Here is a 23,860-nt window from a genome sequence, read left to right on the forward strand (position 1 = left end):
CGTGAGCCGCGCCCAATGAACTGAGCATGCGCGAGCCGCGCCCATGCGCTCCCGCTTGCTATTCCGGCTTCTGAGAGGAACGGACGTGTTTCCCAGTGCTCCGTCCAGGGCAAGCCTACGCGCGGCATTCCACCCGCCTGATCTCATCACAGGCCCCGCAATAGCTTTCAGATAAGTGCCTCTTGGTTATATTCCACGAGAGGAGAGAAAGACTAACTCAGTTTCGGGGGCATGTTTACGAGGCGGCTGAGGTCGCGGTGCATGGCAGACAGTTACTTGGCGGTACAGACCGCAACGCATGGCAGAACATTAACCCGCATGCTGAGTGCATACTTGGGGTGACTGAGTATTAGGATGCTCGAACAACGTTCCGGGTGAGGTAACCCGAAACGTACATTGTTTCCGATCCTCCAGCGGGAGTAGTGCAGAAGGCACGTGTGCGGAGCCACGGGTGAAAGCAACTTGACCTGCGCACATCATTGGTTCACGATTGCCCGTTGTTTGGGGTACAAGCTTAGTACAAGAACGCTAGGTTTAGCCCAGCTCACGCTCATTGTTGTTTTGGTATTTTCCAGCAGAGCTCGTTACAGAACATTCGGGAAACTTCCCGTGCAGTACTTAAGGAGAACACGACCACGAGCCGCAGTTAAGTGCATTTCTGGTTCTATTTATAAAGTGTACAGTGTAATGCTACAAGGTGCTATGTAATGCCACAAGGTGCTATGTAAATGTGTATGTTAGCACAAGCCTTTTTATAACTGCATGAAGGTAATGCAGTGGAGAATAAGGCCCATGCTAACTCTACCCTGGTGAAGCAGATTGTGGTTAGAGCTCCAAGAAAAATCTCATATGGCATGGTTCCAAGCTCCACAACAAAAGCTTCAAACTGCTGGGTGAAGGTGTGAATGTGAATGGTTTGCAAGGGCGGAGAACACACCACAAGAACAACCAGTGGATGAGGCGGCAGGAGCTAAGGAGCATCTTTTCCCAACTTCCTCTTCCCCATCCATAGCCTCTCCCTAATCCTTTACCCGATGATCCTACAACCCTCTACCCATCCATTCTACAGACCCTAACCTTCTTTCCCCGACGGGTCGCGGTAACCTGTGGTTTCTACCAGGCCCAGGTGCCAAGACCTTACGGGGAGGCAGGTGTTCGTGCTGCCTCTGCGCCAGACAAGATTGAAGACGTCTTGACACAGCTAGTGCCAAAGGAAACTAAGAAGGAGGGCTTCTTGTAACAGAGGCGTGAGGCCATGAGAAAGACGGTCATGGCGGTACCCCTTCTGGACAACGTTTGGGAAGAGGGCCTGGCCCTCATGAAGAATCCTTGCACGGCTCCAGCCAAACGGGATAGGCTGGAGAAGAAGTATCGGGTACCGGACTCCACACGGGCCTGAAGTCGCAACCATCTCTGGATTCGGTGGTATCGGCAGCTGTGAGGAAATGGTCAGCCAACCTGTCCTCCAGATAGCTAGGGGAAAAGAATGGAGCCATGGGAAGGAAGGTGATTTACACTGTGGCGTCCACTATCAAGGCGACAAACGCACTGGCAATCCTAGCCAGGTACAAACGGGAGTTGTGGTACAAGCTGGGTTCTATTCTGGAGTTGCTCCCATACGATAAGAAGATGGAGGCAATCACTATCTTCCAGGTAGAGGAGATAACGTCTGATCATGCTATCACAGTGGCATTGGACGTCGCCGACACAGGGTTCCAGAAAATGGGGAACAGTGTCTGCCTTCGTCCCCAAGGCTGGATGAAGGCCACAAATTTCCACCAGGAGGTCCAAGCAAAGGTGCTGGACATGCCCTTCGACAGAGATAACCTAGTTGGGAAGGTCGTCAACATGTCCCTCCATGCTATCAAAGTGGATACAGAGACGGCCTGTTACCTGGGCACCGTTCCAGCAACGCTGCTTGTCTTTTGATCCTCCGGGGGAAAGTTGAGCAGGTCTTCGAAAGGTTTCTACACGTCATACTGTCATCCTTCCATATCCTCGACCCAGGAAACTTACAGAGGCTATTCCCAGGCCTACAGTAGCAGAGGAGAGCATCGCCGTCACCCGCAGGGGAGCGTTTCTATCGCGAAAAGGGTCGATATAGCTAGTTGACCAGCGACTCTGGGACTAAAGGCACATTCTAGACTTACGGCATCTGAACAAATACCTCAAGTCTCAAAAATGCAGGATGGTCATGTTGCAACATGTGCTCGGCCAACTGGAAAAAGGAGACTTCTTGACGTCGCTGGACCTGGAGGACACCTACTTCCACATCCCCATTCACAAGAAACATAAAAAATGTCTGTGTTGTGGTGCAGGCAGAGCACTACCAGTTCAAGGCCCTCCATTTTGGCTTGAAGTCAGCCCCCAGAGAGTTCACGAAATGCCTGGCGCCAGTGGCGGCCCATCTGCGCCTACAGGGCATAAACATATACCTGTTACTGGACGACTGGCTGATTCACTTGCATGAGCTGGCCGAAGGACACACGGATGTGACCGTCCGACTATTAACAGATTTAGGATTCTCTGTCAACGATCCAAAGTCCTGCTTAACGCCATCACAGAACGTGCTGTTCCTAGGCACCAGACTCAATACAGTGTCTTGCATGGCATCACCCTCAGAGGAGAGGATAGCAGCCATTCTGAGGAAGGTGCAGCGGCTGTCGTCGACGAAGACGACCACGGTGTGGCCCATCAAGTCGTTACTGGGCATGATGTTGTCCTGCATCTACCTCGTATGGCTCTGCAGGCTGCAAATATGCTCCTTCAGGAATTACTGGACACTTGCTGGATACAGGTATCTGGAACCTTCACGGACAAGGTATCTCTCAACTACGAGTTCCTTGGAGCGATAGTATGGTGAGGCGTTTACTCCAACATTGCCCAAGGCACAGGATTTCAGAGCCCACCATACCAGGAGACGGTCAGCACAGATGCCTCCCTAGAGGGATGGGGAGCACACACCGGACGTCTGCATGCCAGAGGCATGTGGTTGCCAGAGGAGAAGGATCTTCATATCAACATCCTGGGTCTATGGGCAGTGTTCTGGGCCCTCAAGTCGTTCCTCCCGTCTCTGAAAGGCAAGGTGGTGAGTATCTTCACGGACAACACTACCACCATGTTTTACATCAGAAAGCAGGGGGCACTCGATCCCCAGCTCTCTCCAAGGAAGTGCAGGACTTGTGGCTCTGGGCCATCGGACGGGGGATGTTTCTCATCCCTCTCCACCTGGTGGGAGTCAAGAACACCATCGCAGACTCCATTTACAGGTAACTGCGCTCCTGCCATGAGTGGGAGCTTTGTCAGGATCAAGTGGGCCACCTGTTTGTAACGTGGGGTAGTCTCCAGATAGATCTGTTTGTGACAGCGGCCAACTCCAAGTGCCAGAGGTTTGACAGCAGGTTCCACCAGCCAAAGTAGCCTGGGGGACACGTTCTCCTTCCTGTTGGAGGGGTTGTTCCTGTAAGCGTTTCCCCGTTCCCTTTCCTGCTATGAGTCATCAACACACTCAGCCAGTGTCAGTGCAAGATGATACTCATCACCCTGGCGTGGCTGTGGCAGATTTGGTGTCCGGACCTTCTCAGCTTGTCAGTGTCTCCTCCGGTCAAGCTGCCAGTGGTTCTGGATCTTCTCACCAGAGAAGGAGGTGCAATCCTTCAACAAGACCCAGGATCACTGAACCAGTGGGCTTGGCTCCTGTAGCCCTAGAGTTTGGAGGATATGAGTTTCCTGTCGACTACAGGGAGGTCCTCGCCAAGGCCAGGGAGTCGTCGACTTTGAAGTGCTATGGTCAGAAGTGGGAGCGGTTTGCTACGTGGTGCCGGTCTCAGAAGATTACTCCTCTGAGGGTCACAGCCCCACAGGTTCTTCCATAGTTGCTATCCCTGGACAATGCCAGACTGGCGCACGCCTCTATCAAGGTACATTTGGTGGCTATCTCCCACTACACCAGGTCTCCAGGAAGATCTTCACTTTGGTCTCAATGACTCGTCAAGGAGTTCATCAAAGGACTTTTATTGATCTTTCCGGCCGGAGAAGACTACTGCCCCGGCGTGGGAACTCAACGCGATTCTGACAAGGCTCATGGGGGCCCCCTTCGAGCCTATGCTTCAGGCCCCTCTCAAGTTCTTCTTGTGGAAAAAAACGTTGCTTGTGGCCATCACCTCTGCCAGGAGGGTAGGTGAGATCCAGGCCCTATCCTGCAAGCGGCCATACCTGACTTTTCACAAATCGAGGGTGGTGTTGAGGACACACCCCTCTTTCATGCCAAAGGTTCTGTCGGAATTCCTCTGTCAACGAGCCTTTGGTGTTACCTGTTTTTTTCCCGGAGCCTTCGTCAAAGGCTGAAAGGGCCTTGCACTCGCTGGACATTGCTCGTGCCCTGAAGTTCTATGTGACACGCACAAAGAGTTTTTGGAAGACTTCACAACTGTTTGTGAACTTTGTTCCTGCGAACCATTGAAAGGCCTTGTCCAAGGCTTCCATTTCAAGGTGGCTTTCCGGCTGCATCACGCACTGTCATCGGTTGATCAACCGACTGCTGCCCGGCTGTCCGAGAGCCCACTCCACTAGAGCGATCGCTGCGATGACGGCGTTCCTGTCTGGTGTGCCCCTGCTAGACATCTGCAGGGCTGCTATGTGGAGGTCCAGCCACACCTTCACAAAGTTCTACTGCATCATCAGGGATTCTAGAGTCAGCCGGGCAGTGCTACGCAACCTGTTTGCTTGAGGTGTGTCTGTTCCAGAGGTAAGAGTTAATTGCTTCTGTTTTGCTTTGCCACCTTCTGTGGTTGAGTAATGTTGTACTGCTATGCATTTGTTATTCATGAGCATGTAAATCCATGCCAGACCCCATGCTGGAGAAGGTTTAGGTTACTTACCTGAAACTATTGTTCTCCAGCATGGGTCTGACATGGATGCAAAGGCAAACCCTCCCTCTACAGCTCTTCTTGGTCATTTTGCCACTTTACGTTCTTACCACATCTGAATATGGCTGCCAGAGAATGGCTTAGGGAGAGGACTGTCATTGGATGGGGGCATTATGACCCAGAGGACAGTGATTGGTTTAAAGGAGAAATATCGTTTATAAGTGAAAGTGAAACAGTTTTTTCTTTTACCGAGGATTCCCAGCCTGATGACGGGAAATATTCATGAGGATGTGAATCCATGCCAGACCCTTGGTGAAGAACAATAGTTACAGTTAAGTAACTTAAACCTTACTGATCATGCGCCAGTGTCGGTGTGCCTCTCATTGCGATACACTCGGACCAAAATGTTTTTGTGGAGGATGAACGTGGCTGTCATACAGAATGACCACATTAAAGATGAGGTTGTGAATGAAATTGAAAACTTTATTGCAATTACCCTCAGTGATTATGACTGATGTACCCAAACTCAGTGCCCACTCTTTTGAAGATACAGAGTCCCTAAAGAGCAAGTGTACTCATTGATTCCATTATACCAAGGGTTGTTTGTCTATCATTGGGGATGATATTATTCAGTTATTTAATTCTTGTAAGGTGCCAAATGCCCATGGGCCTCAAGGCGCACAATTATACACTGTGTTAGGGACCCTTCTCCTGGCACTAACTCCGATTACATACAGGTTTTCATCTCCTCATGGATGCTGGTTGAGGGTCTTTTTAGTATGGATTGCCGGACGTACCCCACTGACACAGTCAGGATCCAACTTAGATCCACTTTTTCCTTTTTTAGAACACCGCTCCCTCATGCCCCCGAGATTATTAACAAGCAGCAAGTACCATTCTCTACAGTTCCACGGAACTTGGCATCTTTGAGGGGTCCTTCTTGAAACAGTGGGGATACGATTCCAGTGGTCATCGATGATGTAGATTGACTGAATGGCTCAGAAGGTAGCATTGAGTGATCCCAGGAAGCCATCAGATTATTGTCATGGAATATCGCGGGAGTGAACAGATTGATAAATATCCTGGATTGGTGTGATATGTGCGCAGTCTCCATATAATAATGCTTAAGGAGACATGGGCAGTTGATCCACCGTTATTACAGGGGTTCCAGAAATTTGTTTTCCCAGCAGTTAAGGCACCCATGGGGCAACCCTGTGGTGGTCTCCTGATATGGGTTGACATTTCTTTTTCCTGGAAGATTGAGGAGAGCTTTACTGGCTCCCCAGATCTTGAAGCATTGGTCATTTGGCTGGTTGAAAACGAAGCTTTGCGACTGTATAATATCTATAACAGACCGTCAGCGCCCCGAGGCATGGCTACCATAACTACCCTTATGGAGCATATGTCAATGAGCTCCAACAGCTTGCTCTTCAACTACTTCACTATTGTGGCAGGGGCTTTTAACCTACAGTTGGAACCCCTAAAAAGAGATATCAGAGCTTTGGGATGATCAGGACCAGGCCTGGGACATCCCGCAATTGTAGGTTGGTTGTCCTCCTAGATCACACCCCTTTGCCATTGACATGGCCTGCAAGATTTTTAACTTAAACTTAAGAGCATGTAATGGATGGTTCTTGACGGCTCAACTAGCAAGGATGAGATTTAGGGGTCATAATTGAAGTTCCCTAATTGATTATATCCTTATGTCAGGACCCAACTGGGAGTGAGTTGTCGACTTTGCAGTAGACGATAGGACGGAAAGTGACCACCTTCCGCTTACTATGAGTTTTGTCGGGAAAGATTTACAACCAGGTGACTCCAGAACCAGGCCAAGCTCACAAGTAGTGTAGGTCTGTGGCAAGGCCTGGAAATCAGTAAAATGGTCAAATCTTTTACGCCCAGATCTGAAAGCTAAGCTTTACTCTGCAGTTCTTGAGTTCTTGCAATATGGACATCAACAAACTACAAATCCTTAGTGAACATGAGAAATTGGTCACTAAATTAATTCCATTTGTCTCTGTCCCTGCAAAGAAAATAAAAAAATCTACCATATCTAGGCCAGGCTGGTATGATCGAGGCTGCCATAGTGTTAAAGCCAGAATCGCTGAATGCTCAAAATCTGTGCAGGTAATAGATAGGTTAAAACTCCAGACTCTTCGTGCAGAGTATAAGAGCCTGCTTGCAACCAAGAAGAAGGAGTTTGCCCAGGGAAAATGGTCTGATCTCTTGAATGCCCTTAAATTAAGAGATTATGTACTGTTCTGGAAATTGGTGTCTGATAGAGCCCTGAGTGGTGACCAAGGGTTACAATGTTGTGTCAGTGAGGACGGCTGGTGGTCACATTTTTCAAAATTGTACCAGGACTCTTCCCCACACGCTATCTTGCCAGCCCAGTTTCTTACAGACGAAACAGGATTATTGTTGATGTCTGTTGATGAGGTGGTAATTGCTTTGGATTTCCTGAAGAGTGGAAAAGCTGCTGGCCCTGACCTAATCCCGATCGATCTGTTAAGGTGATGATCTGGGCACCGGTCTTAACTAAAGTATTCAACGCAATACTATGTAATGGTGCCATACCTCCATCGTGGCAGAGAGCTGTGATTCTACCTATATATAAAAAAGGTAGTGGCAACTGTCCGTTTAACTGTCACCCAATTTCTCTTTTGGACAGTATAGGGAAATTATTTGGTAAAGTTATTTTAAAGCACCTCCAACACCCGGCCAATTGGGAACACAGTGTAGAGAAGGAGCCAAATGCCTCTACCGGAAGTCTTCCCCTATTTTGCCTATATGTTGGAAACCAGAAGTTGCGAAATGCACAACGCCAATAATGGTACCTATCCCACGAAGAATTCTCGAAACAAGTTATCCATTGAGAAAGCCCTATATGATGAACCCACAGAGAAATGACAGTCTCCTAAAGGAGGTTCCTGAAGAAGTGTGAAGCAGTGAATGCGAGAGACTGGTGACGTCGCATGAAGTAGAGGTGACGCGCCACGAAGAGATGTCAAGAAAGAAAGTATATGAACCTTATAGAATCTGATGACGAAGTAAAGAATTGAATAACATTTCATGTGCGGAATGAAGATTGCAAGTGCGAAGAAGCACTGCAGAAAATGCAAGCCATTTTATAATTGTACAGATGCTGAAACGCAAATAGACTAAATAGCCATGAAGGCTGGCTATACGTAGTGAATAGACTGCAGGCAGTGCCACCATTATATATATGTGTATAGAATCTGGATGTTCCACGTCGCATTTTAGCAAACTAGGACCTCAGTTGCAAAAGGCTGAAAGTGTGGCGCAGTAGAGAAAGACAGCTGACGATGAAGGAAGAATCGAGAAGGTTGTCTGGCCCAGTGTCAAGGGTTGGGGCAGCCAACAAACTGGTTATCTATTCGAGAAGATACAATGAACGTGAGAAGCGAGGCAAGCTCCTGTTGAGGTGCAATGGAAAAACACTATGAGAATCAAGTTTTATTCATTGAATAGTATTAAAAGCGAAGAAGGAGCTAATAACACGGTCTCCTGCCACATGGGGTAGATGGAAATAGACTTTGGGAAAGCTACATCGAGACTGAAGATAAGACTGTGCTAACACTCCTTTCTATTCTCAGGCGCAGTGATACTTTGCAAGGCCGAGTTCAAAGACAATTCGAATGGAAGACAGCAGGAGTGATGATGGATGATGGGCTAATTGGGTGGGGAGGCATGGTCAAGTCCACCCACAAACACGTGGGGTACCAGCTTGCGTGCTGCTAGCAAGTGGAATATTCCAGATGGGTACAAGCGTGCCAACACATTGTAGAGGGCCACATAGCAAACAGCTCTATAGTTTGAAAGCCAATGAAATGTTGTGTATTTTATAACACTGAAAATGACTTGCACTAGGGGTGGGCATAGTTGTCCACCTGACTAGAAAGACCCAATTACGATCCAATCCCCCATAGGAAGTATACCTAAATGTTCCCCATAGACCAACCACAATCCAACTTAGGTTTTCTTACCCCCCATCCATCCCATATAGTGTTACTGCGCTTAAAGGGCCTACGGGTTCAACAGAATTCATGATTTACAGGCAGGTTTTAGAGAAATTTGAGGCACCATTGACCAATGTTTTATGTTTTTTTTTATTGTTCCAGAAATATACTGTTTATAAAAAAATGCATTTATATGTAGCTTTTTTAGATTTAAGGACAGCGTTTGAGTCAGTGTGTAGAACAACCCTGTGGCAAATTCTTTCTATGCGTAATGCCCCCCAAAATTGAATTTATATAATCTGCCAGCTCTACACCAATGGTGGAGCCAGTGTACAATTTCAGTTAGGAGGTGAACTAACCCGTCTTTTTGTTATAGAGGGGTCAGGCAAGGATGTGTCTTGGCCCCTCTCTTATTCAATTTCTATATTCAAGAAATGATCGGAGGATTGGTTAGAGACTGTCAAGATTGTCAGAAAATGAGCCAAGAGAAATACCCAGCTTTGTTCTACGGAGATGATGCCGTCCTCATTCCTCAAGGCCTAAAAAATAGCCCTCTCTATTTTTTAAGTGCAAGAAGCTCCACATTGAGCTAAACATCGACAAATCTAAGACTATGGTGTTTAAACCCCCCGCACAAAACTATGTTAAATAAGCTTAGAAGCAAGGGGGCAGGTGCTCGAGCAGGTCAAGTGCTACGATTACTTGGGGATGAGATTTCAAGAAAATGGTGGATGGTCCAAACAAATAAAAAAATCTTTTACGGTTTTGGAAAAGATCTGTGTTGCCATATTATCTTTCCATGTGAGACATGGCACTGGGGCTATTTTCCCAACATTAGACCTCTTCCAGAAACTGTCTCTTCCTACTGCCACATATGGCCAGAACTTTGGGGCCACTGTGATATCTCCAAAATCAACACTTATGAGCACAAGTTTCTAAAGAAGCTTCTAATGCTACCCCTCCTTGTCCCCACGGCATTGCTCTATTTACAACTCAATACTATCTCAGCTGTCCTTTTCGATCCGGGCAAGATCAGCCTTTTTTTGGGCTAGGTTATGGAAACAACGTGGCCTAGAATCTTATCGGGCAGCATTATTGCACTTTCTCGCACTGGAGAGGGGAAAAAGTGTAAAATGGGTTTTAAATGTTAAGACTGTTCTCCAAGATCTGGATGCCACTGTTTTGGCCAACCCTGATTGCTCCAATGACTTATCTTATTCTGAATATGAAACACACATTAAAGTCAAGTAGTAGTGAAATTATTGTGCTTGATGCTATGCTACCAGCCTAAGCATTGGTTTGGATTATCTTGAGCACAGGATGTCTCCAGGCCAAGCTCACAAGTAGTGTAGGTCTGTGGCAAGGCCTGGAAATCAGTAAAATGGTCAAATCTTTTACGCCCAGATCTGAAAGCTAAGCTTTACTCTGCAGTTCTTGAGTTCTTGCAATATGGACATCAACAAACTACAAATCCTTAGTGAACATGAGAAATTGGTCACTAAATTAATTCCATTTGTCTCTGTCCCTGCAAAGAAAATAAAAAAATCTACCATATCTAGGCCAGGCTGGTATGATCGAGGCTGCCATAGTGTTAAAGCCAGAATCGCTGAATGCTCAAAATCTGTGCAGGTAATAGATAGGTTAAAACTCCAGACTCTTCGTGCAGAGTATAAGAGCCTGCTTGCAACCAAGAAGAAGGAGTTTGCCCAGGGAAAATGGTCTGATCTCTTGAATGCCCTTAAATTAAGAGATTATGTACTGTTCTGGAAATTGGTGTCTGATAGAGCCCTGAGTGGTGACCAAGGGTTACAATGTTGTGTCAGTGAGGACGGCTGGTGGTCACATTTTTCAAAATTGTACCAGGACTCTTCCCCACACGCTATCTTGCCAGCCCAGTTTCTTACAGACGAAACAGGATTATTGTTGATGTCTGTTGATGAGGTGGTAATTGCTTTGGATTTCCTGAAGAGTGGAAAAGCTGCTGGCCCTGACCTAATCCCGATCGATCTGTTAAGGTGATGATCTGGGCACCGGTCTTAACTAAAGTATTCAACGCAATACTATGTAATGGTGCCATACCTCCATCGTGGCAGAGAGCTGTGATTCTACCTATATATAAAAAAGGTAGTGGCGACTGTCCGTTTAACTGTCACCCAATTTCTCTTTTGGACAGTATAGGGAAATTATTTGGTAAAGTTATTTTAAAGCACCTCCAACACCCGGCCAATTGGGAACACAGTGTAGAGAAGGAGCCAAATGCCTCTACCGGAAGTCTTCCCCTATTTTGCCTATATGTTGGAAACCAGAAGTTGCGAAATGCACAACGCCAATAATGGTACCTATCCCACGAAGAATTCTCGAAACAAGTTATCCATTGAGAAAGCCCTATATGATGAACCCACAGAGAAATGACAGTCTCCTAAAGGAGGTTCCTGAAGAAGTGTGAAGCAGTGAATGCGAGAGACTGGTGACGTCGCATGAAGTAGAGGTGACGCGCCACGAAGAGATGTCAAGAAAGAAAGTATATGAACCTTATAGAATCTGATGACGAAGTAAAGAATTGAATAACATTTCATGTGCGGAATGAAGATTGCAAGTGCGAAGAAGCACTGCAGAAAATGCAAGCCATTTTATAATTGTACAGATGCTGAAACGCAAATAGACTAAATAGCCATGAAGGCTGGCTATACGTAGTGAATAGACTGCAGGCAGTGCCACCATTATATATATGTGTATAGAATCTGGATGTTCCACGTCGCATTTTAGCAAACTAGGACCTCAGTTGCAAAAGGCTGAAAGTGTGGCGCAGTAGAGAAAGACAGCTGACGATGAAGGAAGAATCGAGAAGGTTGTCTGGCCCAGTGTCAAGGGTTGGGGCAGCCAACAAACTGGTTATCTATTCGAGAAGATACAATGAACGTGAGAAGCGAGGCAAGCTCCTGTTGAGGTGCAATGGAAAAACACTATGAGAATCAAGTTTTATTCATTGAATAGTATTAAAAGCGAAGAAGGAGCTAATAACACGGTCTCCTGCCACATGGGGTAGATGGAAATAGACTTTGGGAAAGCTACATCGAGACTGAAGATAAGACTGTGCTAACACTCCTTTCTATTCTCAGGCGCAGTGATACTTTGCAAGGCCGAGTTCAAAGACAATTCGAATGGAAGACAGCAGGAGTGATGATGGATGATGGGCTAATTGGGTGGGGAGGCATGGTCAAGTCCACCCACAAACACGTGGGGTACCAGCTTGCGTGCTGCTAGCAAGTGGAATATTCCAGATGGGTACAAGCGTGCCAACACATTGTAGAGGGCCACATAGCAAACAGCTCTATAGTTTGAAAGCCAATGAAATGTTGTGTATTTTATAACACTGAAAATGACTTGCACTAGGGGTGGGCATAGTTGTCCACCTGACTAGAAAGACCCAATTACGATCCAATCCCCCATAGGAAGTATACCTAAATGTTCCCCATAGACCAACCACAATCCAACTTAGGTTTTCTTACCCCCCATCCATCCCATATAGTGTTACTGCGCTTAAAGGGCCTACGGGTTCAACAGAATTCATGATTTACAGGCAGGTTTTAGAGAAATTTGAGGCACCATTGACCAATGTTTTATGTTTTTTTTTATTGTTCCAGAAATATACTGTTTATAAAAAAATGCATTTATATGTAGCTTTTTTAGATTTAAGGACAGCGTTTGAGTCAGTGTGTAGAACAACCCTGTGGCAAATTCTTTCTATGCGTAATGCCCCCCAAAATTGAATTTATATAATCTGCCAGCTCTACACCAATGGTGGAGCCAGTGTACAATTTCAGTTAGGAGGTGAACTAACCCGTCTTTTTGTTATAGAGGGGTCAGGCAAGGATGTGTCTTGGCCCCTCTCTTATTCAATTTCTATATTCAAGAAATGATCGGAGGATTGGTTAGAGACTGTCAAGATTGTCAGAAAATGAGCCAAGAGAAATACCCAGCTTTGTTCTACGGAGATGATGCCGTCCTCATTCCTCAAGGCCTAAAAAATAGCCCTCTCTATTTTTTAAGTGCAAGAAGCTCCACATTGAGCTAAACATCGACAAATCTAAGACTATGGTGTTTAAACCCCCCGCACAAAACTATGTTAAATAAGCTTAGAAGCAAGGGGGCAGGTGCTCGAGCAGGTCAAGTGCTACGATTACTTGGGGATGAGATTTCAAGAAAATGGTGGATGGTCCAAACAAATAAAAAAATCTTTTACGGTTTTGGAAAAGATCTGTGTTGCCATATTATCTTTCCATGTGAGACATGGCACTGGGGCTATTTTCCCAACATTAGACCTCTTCCAGAAACTGTCTCTTCCTACTGCCACATATGGCCAGAACTTTGGGGCCACTGTGATATCTCCAAAATCAACACTTATGAGCACAAGTTTCTAAAGAAGCTTCTAATGCTACCCCTCCTTGTCCCCACGGCATTGCTCTATTTACAACTCAATACTATCTCAGCTGTCCTTTTCGATCCGGGCAAGATCAGCCTTTTTTTGGGCTAGGTTATGGAAACAACGTGGCCTAGAATCTTATCGGGCAGCATTATTGCACTTTCTCGCACTGGAGAGGGGAAAAAGTGTAAAATGGGTTTTAAATGTTAAGACTGTTCTCCAAGATCTGGATGCCACTGTTTTGGCCAACCCTGATTGCTCCAATGACTTATCTTATTCTGAATATGAAACACACATTAAAGTCAAGTAGTAGTGAAATTATTGTGCTTGATGCTATGCTACCAGCCTAAGCATTGGTTTGGATTATCTTGAGCACAGGATGTCTCCAGGCTTTAAATCATATCTGGATGTTATTCCCACCCCCCCATTTGAAAGATCCATATAATTCAGATTCAGACTGGGCATCTTACCTGTCACATTTTTCACTAAGAATTGGCGGGTATCCAACACAAGTGTGTGCCCCCTGTGCTGGGCTGCAAATGAGACGATCATACATTTTTTTCTAATTTGGTTTGAATCTATCAATTTAAGAAATAATTATAAAAAGCCAATTCTGAGATAGGTGGGGATTCGACAAACAGAAGTGGACAAATGATTCTTGAGCCAATGTGATAATTTGTACATCATTTTTGCAACTGTTCGATTTATACACAGGGCTTGGCTATTAAGAAGGAAGTGTTTGGGGTTGACGGGAGGCAGCACTGAAGTAGGTTGATGTGGGCAAGGCTGCAAGATCTTTTCTCCTCGTCCCACACTGCTATACTTCACTATTTACGTGAGGATTTTAAATGGGTCCACGTTTTTATAATGCATCAGAAGATTTTATTAGATTATTGTGTCATACATTTGCCTTGATTTTCCTTCATTTTTATAACAGGTATACCGGCTTCCAAAATCAATGTATTTTTTAAACTGGGCCGTTTAATCCATATTTCTCTTTTGATTTAATTCTATTTGCTGGGGCTTCATTTAACCACATGTGCCTGTTTTCTTATGTGTACTTTTATGGCTTTTATTCCCGAAATAAAGTTTTTATGTATTTATTGCAATTAATATATGACTGATGATGTCCCCATTTCTTCAGTTTGGGAATCCATGAAATGCTATATATGGGGTATTTTGATGTCGAAAACAGGACGTTATAGGAAGGAGAAAAAGAAGGAGTTGAGAAGACTTTCCAAGGAGGCAAAATCTCTTGAACAATGCTATGTCACGAGCCATGACCCAGAAGCAAGATCTAAGCTTAGAAAGAAGAAGTATGAACTGAAAGAGATCATTTTTGACAGGGTATACCACGCATTGTTCAGGAGTACAATCAATTACTTTGGAAATAGTGAGAAGGCTAGCAGACTGCTTGCACATAGGTTGAAGGTAGCAGAGAGTGATTGGACCATCACGGCGGTGAGAGATACATCTGACAAATTAATTGGCCCTGGCATAGCTGACTTCTTTCCTCTCCGATCGACCCTCCCAAGTCCAACTTGGGTCCTTCCTCTCCGCTGTCTCTATCTCTACCTATAGTGTTCCCCAGGGGTCTAACCTCTCTCCCTGGCTGTTAAACCAATACCTGGCACTTCTTGCCCACTGGAATGCCGCTCTCTGCCCTAGCTTTCAGTGCTATGCGGATGACACTCAGCTCATTTTCAGGCTCCCTTCAGCCACCTCTTTTCCTTCTCTCATCTCTGACTGTCTGTCTGCTATTCAGGAGTTGTGTGCTGCCAATGATCTCTGCCTTAATGCCAGTAAGACTGAGATTCTCCTCATCGGCACACCCGCTCCCTCCTTTCCTGTCACTCTCTGGCCGGCCTCTCTTGACCCTCCTCCTGCTCCCACCTGTGAGGCTAAAAACCTTGGGGCCATCTTCGACTCCACACTTTCCTTCTCTACTCACATCTCTGACGTCTCTAAGAAGTCACACTACCAGCTGCACCTCCCCAGAGGTATTCTTCCTTTCCTCTCCTTCCCCCAGAAACTCGCTGTCTCCACAGCTCTGGTTCTCTCTAGGCTGGACTACTGCAACAGCCTCTTTTCTAAATCTGCCTGCCTCTGCTCTGCAACTCATCCAAAACGGGACTGCGAGACTTGTCCTTGGCCTCAAGCCCAGGGATTGTATTTCTCCAGGACTGAAATCTCTGCACTGGCTCCCAGTGAGTGCAAGGATTAAGTTCAAGACCCTCTGCATTCTGGGGCCTGGGGCCTCAATAGCTTCAAATCTCTCTTCCTAAATATCTTCCTTCTCGAGCTCTTCACTTATCCACCTGCAACTCATTCAGGGTCAGTCGCTTCTGCAAGCAACGATTTGGTGGTAGATCTCTTTCTTCGGCTGGGGCCTCCCTCTGGAACATCCTCTTTGCCTCTCTGAAAATTGCGGAGAAGCATATCCGGTTCCTCAAGACCTTCCTCTTTGCTTCTGCTTTCTCTCCCCCTCTCCCCTGCTGAACTCCTGGGTGAATCTGAAACTGCACTGGTTACCTGGCCACCCTCTGTTCTCTGGCCCAGGTCCCCTCCCCGACAGGCACACCTGCACTGCCCCCCTGGCAACCCAGGCACTAAGGGGCTGTTTCTGTATCCCTACAGCCCCCTACCAGCACTTGACACCTGATGCCTGCACTTACCCCTGCACCTGCCACCAGCTGGCCGCTCTTCTTATTTATATTTCTTATTTATTGTTTTTATGTATTTACTGTTTTTCCTATGTACTGCACTTTCCCTCCTGCCGTGTCCCATCACACTTTGAAAAGGGTCACTGCCAGACACCATGAAGCATGCCCTAGTGACAGTTGTGTTGAAGAAAGACAAGTCTCCAACACAATGTTTGAATTATAGGCTGATTAGCCTGATTAATACAGATTGTAAGCTGTTGGCGAAACTACTAGCCAAAAGGTTGGACTCTGTTGTGCCATCGCTGGAGCACGAGAACCAGTTGGGCTTTGTCACTGGGAGGTCTGTGGTGGATAATATGAGAAAGCTGCTCCTGACAATTGACAAAGTCAGTACGCTGGAGATTCCTGTACCGGCAGTCTCCCTAGATGCAGAGAAGGCTTTTGATAGGATTAAGCGGCCTTACTTGTTTCAATGCCTAAAGAAAATGGGATTTGGACAGTGTTTCAGGCGTTGGGTGGGGCTGTTCTATGCGAACCCCACCGTGTAGTGTTCCCACTAATGGCCTTGTTTCTGATTCCTTACAGTTGAAAAGGGGGACGTGGCAAGGATGCCCGCTTTCCCCCTTGTTGTTTATACTGGCAATGGATCTGTTGGCAGTGATGCTGAGGACTGATGATAATATTTGTGACCTTAGAAGAGGTGGATGCCCTAACAAGATCTGGCTTTACGCAGATGATCTACTAGTGATAGTGCATGACCCTGAATCTAGTATTACTCATCTGATGGATGACATCCGGGCCTTCTCTGAAGTATCTGGCTACAAGGTCAATTGCAGCAAGTCTGAGATACTTCCTGTTGTGTACGTGGTACACGAAGCGCGCATGCGCGGGCCAGCGGGCCGGCGCATGCGCGCCAGTTAATAAAGGCGGCGCCCGGGCGGTTCGCGCCGGAGCGCCGGAACAAGCAGACGTCTCCGGCGTGTGTTCTTGCACGCCGCATACGCGCGCTGGTGTCCCGATCCAGGGGGGCCCGCACACCACCACAGGGCCTCCCCCAGGACACAACACTGGCGACGAGGAGGTACGGTCTGCTTCCGTGCCCCGACAACCTCGGAGAGACGGAAAGTCTTCCGTATTACGGACCCGCGGAGCGCCGGCGGCCATCTTCTTTTCACTCGCTCCCCCTTCACATGTGGCGGCAGTGGTTGCGGCCCGAAAGGGTGCTCGTGCGCCACTCGCCAGCTGTGTTGAAGGACACTGACAATTTTTGGAAAGCCCACAGTCCTGCAGGCGCAGGGCTGTGGCAATTAAGAAGAAAGAAGTGGGTTTTTACACCCCAACACTACCACGAGACCAGGACAAGCCGCCCTTCTCTCAAGACAGACAACTGTGAGTACGTGGCGCAGAAATGGGTGAAGAGGCTGACGATGAGGGTGCCGCCGCCCCAATCCCCCGCAGAGCTCGCAACTCCCTAGCCCCCATGCCGGAATTCGATACTACTGGCCCCCCTTCCAAGCTGGACCCGAAGTGGCTATTGTGGGTCAAAAGACTAGATATGTTCTTCAGGGCATCTGGGGTGGACGATGATGACACCAAAATTGCGACCATGATCTACTCGGCAGGCGCAGAAGTCCACAAGATCTACGACTCCCTCGTCATCCCCGTGGTCACGTATGACGCAGTCAAGCAGGCACTCAAAGACCATTTTCTCCCCATGGCTAACGTGGATTTTGATAGGTTTGTCATGGGCGCTGAAAGACAATTGGACGACGAGCCCCTAGACAAATTTTGCGCCCGCCTGAGACACCTGGCGACCTCCTGCAGATGGGTCAATGAGGAAGAAATGGTCCGCAACCAATTACTGCAGGGGTGCAGCTCCGGAAAACTTCGAAGGCAGGTATTGAGAGAACCTGGCCTGACCCTCCAGCAAATTTTGGACCTGGGTAGAGCACATGAGCTGGCGGAAGCCAGAGGTGCGAAAATGGACGCTGCCACGCGACCAAAGAATGACGAGGATGCATTTGCAGTGGGACGGTCAGCAGCGGGAAGGTCAAGATGGGCGCCGAGAAGGCCCGATACCACACCCACACCAGGCAACGCCCCATCGTGCTCATACTGTGGGTATGACCTCCCCCACAGTGGGGACTGCCCGGCAAAGTCGAGAACATGCGCCCGGTGTGGCACACCGGGGCACTATGCCAGGATGTGCCAAGCTGCCTCCCCCGTTGCAGCAGGAAGGGGACCGGAGAGAGTTGGACGAGGAGGCGCTCGCAGAGTGAGAGGCATCTCTTCGATCGATCAGGGCCTGCAGGACCTGGACATCGCGGAAGAAGAAGAGGAGGAGGAAGAGGTTTTCTTCATCTCCGGCATCGCAAAAGGTCCTGGCACGAGGCGCCAACCCACATGCACTGTCAACATCGATGACGTTCCCACCCCCATTCTCATCGACACTGGGGCTTCGGTCTGCGTGCTAGCCACCAAACATTATGAGGCCCTGCCAGGCCCACCGGAACTGTCAGCGTCCATGGCACGAATATATGCATTCGGGGGGGAAACACCCCTACCCATCCAAGGTGTGTTCGTTGCCCCGGTTTCTCATGGACAAAACACCATCAAAGCAAGGTTCTTTGTCACCAACGTCAGCCCACATTCCTTGTTGAGCTGTGCGGCGTCAGAAGCACTCGACATTGTCCATTTCACGTTTGGGGTATACCACGCCGATCTGAAAAGCATGCTACACAGGTTTGAAACTCTCTTCAAGGGCATTGGCAAACTGAACGCAGAGCCCATTCGCCTACACATCGACAAGTCCGTGAGGCCGACAGCCCTCAAACACCGCCGGATTCCTTTTCACTTAAGAGCCCAAGTGGAGGAGGAGCTGCAACAGCTAGTCGACCGGGACATCATTGAAAGAGCGGAAGGCCCCACCCCTTGGGTTTCGCCCATCGTAGTAGCCCCAAAGCCGAAACAGCCGGGGGCAGTACGCATCTGCGTGGACATGAGGCTCCCAAATGCCGCCATCAAAAGGGAGCGTCACCTCACACCCACTCTAGATGACATCGTCGGAGAACTTCAAGGCGCCAAAGTCTTCTCCAAACTGGACCTCAGGTCTGGGTACCACCAGTTGGAACTGCACCCCGAGTCGAGGTACATTACGACATTCACTACTCACGAGGGGTTGTACCAGTACAAGAGACTTAACTTTGGAATCTCGTCCGCGGCAGAGGTCTTCCAGAATGCCATCAGAGGAGCCCTGTCCGGTCTGAAGGGTGTCATTAACATGTCCGACGACATCTTGGTCTTCGCCAGGTCGGAAAGTGAACACCTTAAACGGCTAGAGAACACGTTTGAGAGACTACAGGCGGTAGGCCTAACCCTGCACCAAGAAAAGTGCGAATTCCTTAAAGACCGGCTGGAATTCTTTGGGTTCACCTTCCATGCGGGGGGCATATCCCCGGACCCTGGAAAAGTGAAGGACATAAGGGATGCGCCTCCACCCACATCACCGGCGGAGGTTCGGAGCTTCTTGGGGATGGTTAACTACTGCGGCCGCTTCATCAAAGACCTGGCCTCTCTGTCAGAACCACTGAGGGCACTTACGAGAAATGACGTGGCTTGGCAGTGGACTGAGATTGAACAACGATCCTTCAATGCCATCAAGGAAGCCCTGTCAGAGCAGGAGACAATGGCCTACTTTAACCCCAGCCGGGAATCGGAGATTGTGGTCGATGCCAGCCCGGTGGGACTGGGGGCAGTCCTCATGCAGGCAGACGAACCAGGGGTCATGAGGCCCATAGCATATGCCAGCAAAGCCCTCACCGACACGGAAAGGCAGTACTCCCAGATAGAAAGGGAGGCCCCTGCCATCCTGTGGGGGTGCAAACACTTTAGAATTTACATCCTCGGCAAACCCGTCGTCGTGGTTACGGACCATAAACCCCTGATTCCTATCCTGTCCGGAACGTCTTCCAAGCCGCCTCCCCGCATCGAAAGATGGATGCTGTCCCTCATCGAATACGGCGTCAAGCTAGTATACCGCCCAGGCACTCATAACCCCGCCGACTACCTTTCTCGCCACCCAGGCACGGGGAATGCCCAGAGTCCCGTAGAGATGACAGACGCTGGGGACGCTGTGCATCTCGTCATTGAATCAGCCCTGCCAGTAGCCTTGTCGAGAGAGGACATTGCGGACGACTCGAACTCTGACAAGGCGTTCCTAAGAGTGAAAAGGGCGGTGGCCACAGGGGAGTGGCGGGACATCCTCCTAAACAATGCCAGGAGGAACCCAGAGGTACAAAGGGACCTACAACTGCTGTGAAAAGTTCGTCACAAGCTCTCGGTGTCCACGGACGGCCTGTTGCTGCGAGGGAACCAGATCGTGATCCCCAGGTCGTTGGTCATGAGAGTCCTCCAGTTGGCCCACACAGGGCACCAGGGCATGGCGAGGATGAAGGCGCGCCTCAGGCTGAAGGTCTGGTTCCCCGATCTGGAACACAGGGTAGCCGAATTTGTGAGGACCTGCATCCCCTGCCAGGCCACGAGTCCTGCGGAGAGGGGTCCACCCATTCAGGCCATGGAACGGAGCGACGTGCCATGGGGAACAGTGCACGCAGATTTCGGCTTGACCAGAAGAGGTCTATATTTCTTGGTGGTCACAGACCAGTGGTCGAGGTACCCGGAAGTGGAACTCGTGGAATCCACCGCCAGCGATCACACCATCCTGACCATGGACAAAATCTTCGCCACCCACGGGTTCCCACTTGAGATCTGCTCAGACAATGGAGCGCCGTTCCAAGGGCAGCGGTTTGCCAGATACTGCGCGAAACAAGGCATCAAGCACCAGAAGGTGACCCCGCTGTGGCCAAGGGCCAATGGAGAGGTTGAGCGTTTCATGCGGACGCTTAACAAAATTTTTCGTATTTCTGTCAATGGAGGGGAGGACCTGCGACACAACCTAATCGACTTTCTCCGTGAGTACCGGTCCACCCCACATCGGTCCACCGGAATCGCACCCGCCGAGGCGCTGTTCAGGCGAATACCCAGAGGGCTGATACCCGAAGCGGGAGACCGACGCCCAGGAGTGATCGATAGCGCACAGGTGACAGCAGACAGAGCCGCGAGAAGCGAGAGCGAAACAACAAGGCGGAGGCTGCCGGGGAAAGAGATAGCAGTAGGAGACACCGTCCTTGTCCAGAACAGGAAACCGGAAGGAAAACTCTCGATGACTTACGAAACCCAACCAATGGGAGTAACTCATGTCAAAGGTTCAATGGTCACAGCTGCGAACGCGCGAGGAACGGTGACCAGAAACGTGTCCTTCTTCAAGCGCATAGGACCCGTGGCAGCGGGGGAAGAAACCGATCCTGACCAAGGACAAGCAGCAGAGGCGCCGCAGGAAGGCGGTGAACCGCCCGAAGACCCTGGGGGACCAGAGAACCTCGAGAGAGGCTCGCCCAGGTACCCGCGCAGGGAAGGGCGCCGCCCTCCGCAAAGGTTCCAAGATTTCATCATGGACTCGGCAGCCTGAGTAACTAAGTCTGTTAAGTACCGTTTGTTTTGAGCCATGTTGGCTCCTCATGTTTAATGTGTTTGTTGTTTGAGGGGGAAAAGAAGGGATGTTGTGTACGTGGTACACGAAGCGCGCATGCGCGGGCCAGCGGGCCGGCGCATGCGCGCCAGTTAATAAAGGCGGTGCCCGGGCGGTTCGCGCCGGAGCGCCGGAACAAGCAGACGTCTCCGGCGTGTGTTCTTGCGCGCCGCATACGCGCGCTGGTGTCCCGATCCAGGGGGGCCCGCACACCACCACAGGGCCTCCCCCAGGACACAACACTTCCTACCACCGGAAACATCCATGTGATAAATGTATTACTAGCTGGAGTTTACGTGGAGTCCAAGGAAGATTAAATACTTGGGTGTTTGGATTGGACCAGGGGTGATGTTGTTGCCTAAGATAAACTTTGACTTCATGCTGACTAAGTGGAGGACTGACATAAACATAAGGCCTCATTACGAGGTTGGCAATCCAGAAACAAGGGTGCCAGTAAATTTACCAGCACCCTTGATCCCGAACGGCCATAATATGAGTCTGCCTGCCGGGGCCGCTGGGCCTGACAGGTCTGACCATACCGGGCTCAGTGGCCCTGGTAGGCAGATTCTTCACGGACACGCTGGCACCGTTAGCAATGGGAAGGAGTTCAAAGAGAATCCTGGTAGCAAAGTTAATGATTTTGCCGAGGGGACAGGAAGCATAGTTGGGGTATCCAGTTTAGAGAAGACAAGAGTGGATAAGATATGCTTGGCAGTGTTTAAAGGAAGGAGGCACCTGATTTCCCTAATATTTAGGAGGTTGAGGCGAGCTTCCATTCCGGTTTTGGAGATGAAAATAGAGAGGGTGTGAGAACGGTCGTAGATGATGCTGAGGTTTCTAGCTGAAAGAGAGTAGGGAAGAGTGTCAGGTGGGAACTGGGTAGGCACAGGAAGGGCTGAGAGAGCTTTTGGCAGGTAAGAAGAGTACCTCTGTTTTCGATGTGGTTAACATCAGAGATTGCAAGGCCATCCAATATGTAATGGCAGAGATACAGTTGGAAATGTTGCGAAATCAGCGGATAGTTCAGGAAAAGAGAAGATTTCGGTGTTGTCTGCAAAGAGTTGGTACTAGAACCCAAAGGAGGAGATTTCTGCTCCAAGAGCAGAGGTTTAGAGTGTAAAGAGGAGAGGATCCAAGACAGAGCCTTGTGGAACACCAAGGGTTAGGGGACTGAGTTAAGAGGTGTTGTTGCTCCAGGAGATAGAAAATTGGCGAAGTGCAATGTAGGATTCAATCCAGGCAAAGGCTCAATTGCAAATCCAAACAATAAAGAAAGTATTAAGGAGATCAGAGTGATCAACAGTGTCAAAGGCAGCAGAGAGGTCAAGGAGAATTAAGATAGAGAATAGGTTGGAGTGGTTAGCAGAGGTAATGAAGTTGGACACATTCATGAGAGCAGTTTCCATGGAGTGACAGGAGCGTATACCTGCTTGTAGAGGGTCTTGAAGGTTGTGGATGTCTAAGAAATAGGTAAGATGGTTGAACACAACCCTTTCGAGCACTTTAGAGTTATGTTGAAGGAGAGACACAGGACAACGCTTAGCCGGTAGGTTCGGGTCAGCCCCTTAATTCTTTAGGAGAGGGATGACTTTGGCTGTTTTGAAAACAGAGGGAAAGCAAGCAGAGTCATGACAAGTTGAATAGTTAATTGAAGTGAGAGGCTACTAAAGGGCAATAGGCTTGACTTGTTGAGGAGCAAGAAGGTCTAATGGGGCACAGCAGGAGTTAGCCTTTATCAGTAGAGATAGGACTTCATCAGTATTAGTGTGACTAAAGTTGGAGATAAAGCCAGAGGATGATGATAGAGTAGGCAGAGTGTAAGATGTAGGAGGAGTGATAGTGAAGAAGGTCAGGAGAAAGTCCCCAGACTGATCTAAAGTAAACCGCCTAGCTCCAACCCTGCACAAATGCCGTGGATAGACTGAAAAAACATCAGAAAACATTTTCTTTGTCTTAATCATCTTCTATGTCTCACTAGCCTGATGCTCTCAGATGCATATAAATATTGAATAAGGCTATAATTGGAACACGCGCCTGGTGTTTTGAAAACCGTGTTACATTAAATACCTGTCTCTTTTGATCTGGATGAAAATCAGATGACATGATTTCAGCTGATGAGTAATGAGATTGCATAGACTCACTTTTTTAAGGGTTTGCCGGCTGTATGTTTTGTAAGGCAGTATTATCCAGGCACCCTAGCAGTAGCTTATTCAGGGCCTATTTAAGGCATTTCTTTCGACCTTCAGGGGACTCAATAGCTTATTTAGGATCTCCTTTCAAGATATGTGGTCAAATTGCGGATATACTGATCACGCTTTTCTAATCTACAGTGTTTCTAT

The sequence above is a fragment of the Ambystoma mexicanum genome, chromosome 10 (assembly GCF_040938575.1).
Source record: "Ambystoma mexicanum isolate Mex_15411 chromosome 10, UKY_AmexF1_1, whole genome shotgun sequence".
Lineage (NCBI taxonomy): Eukaryota > Metazoa > Chordata > Amphibia > Caudata > Ambystomatidae > Ambystoma > Ambystoma mexicanum.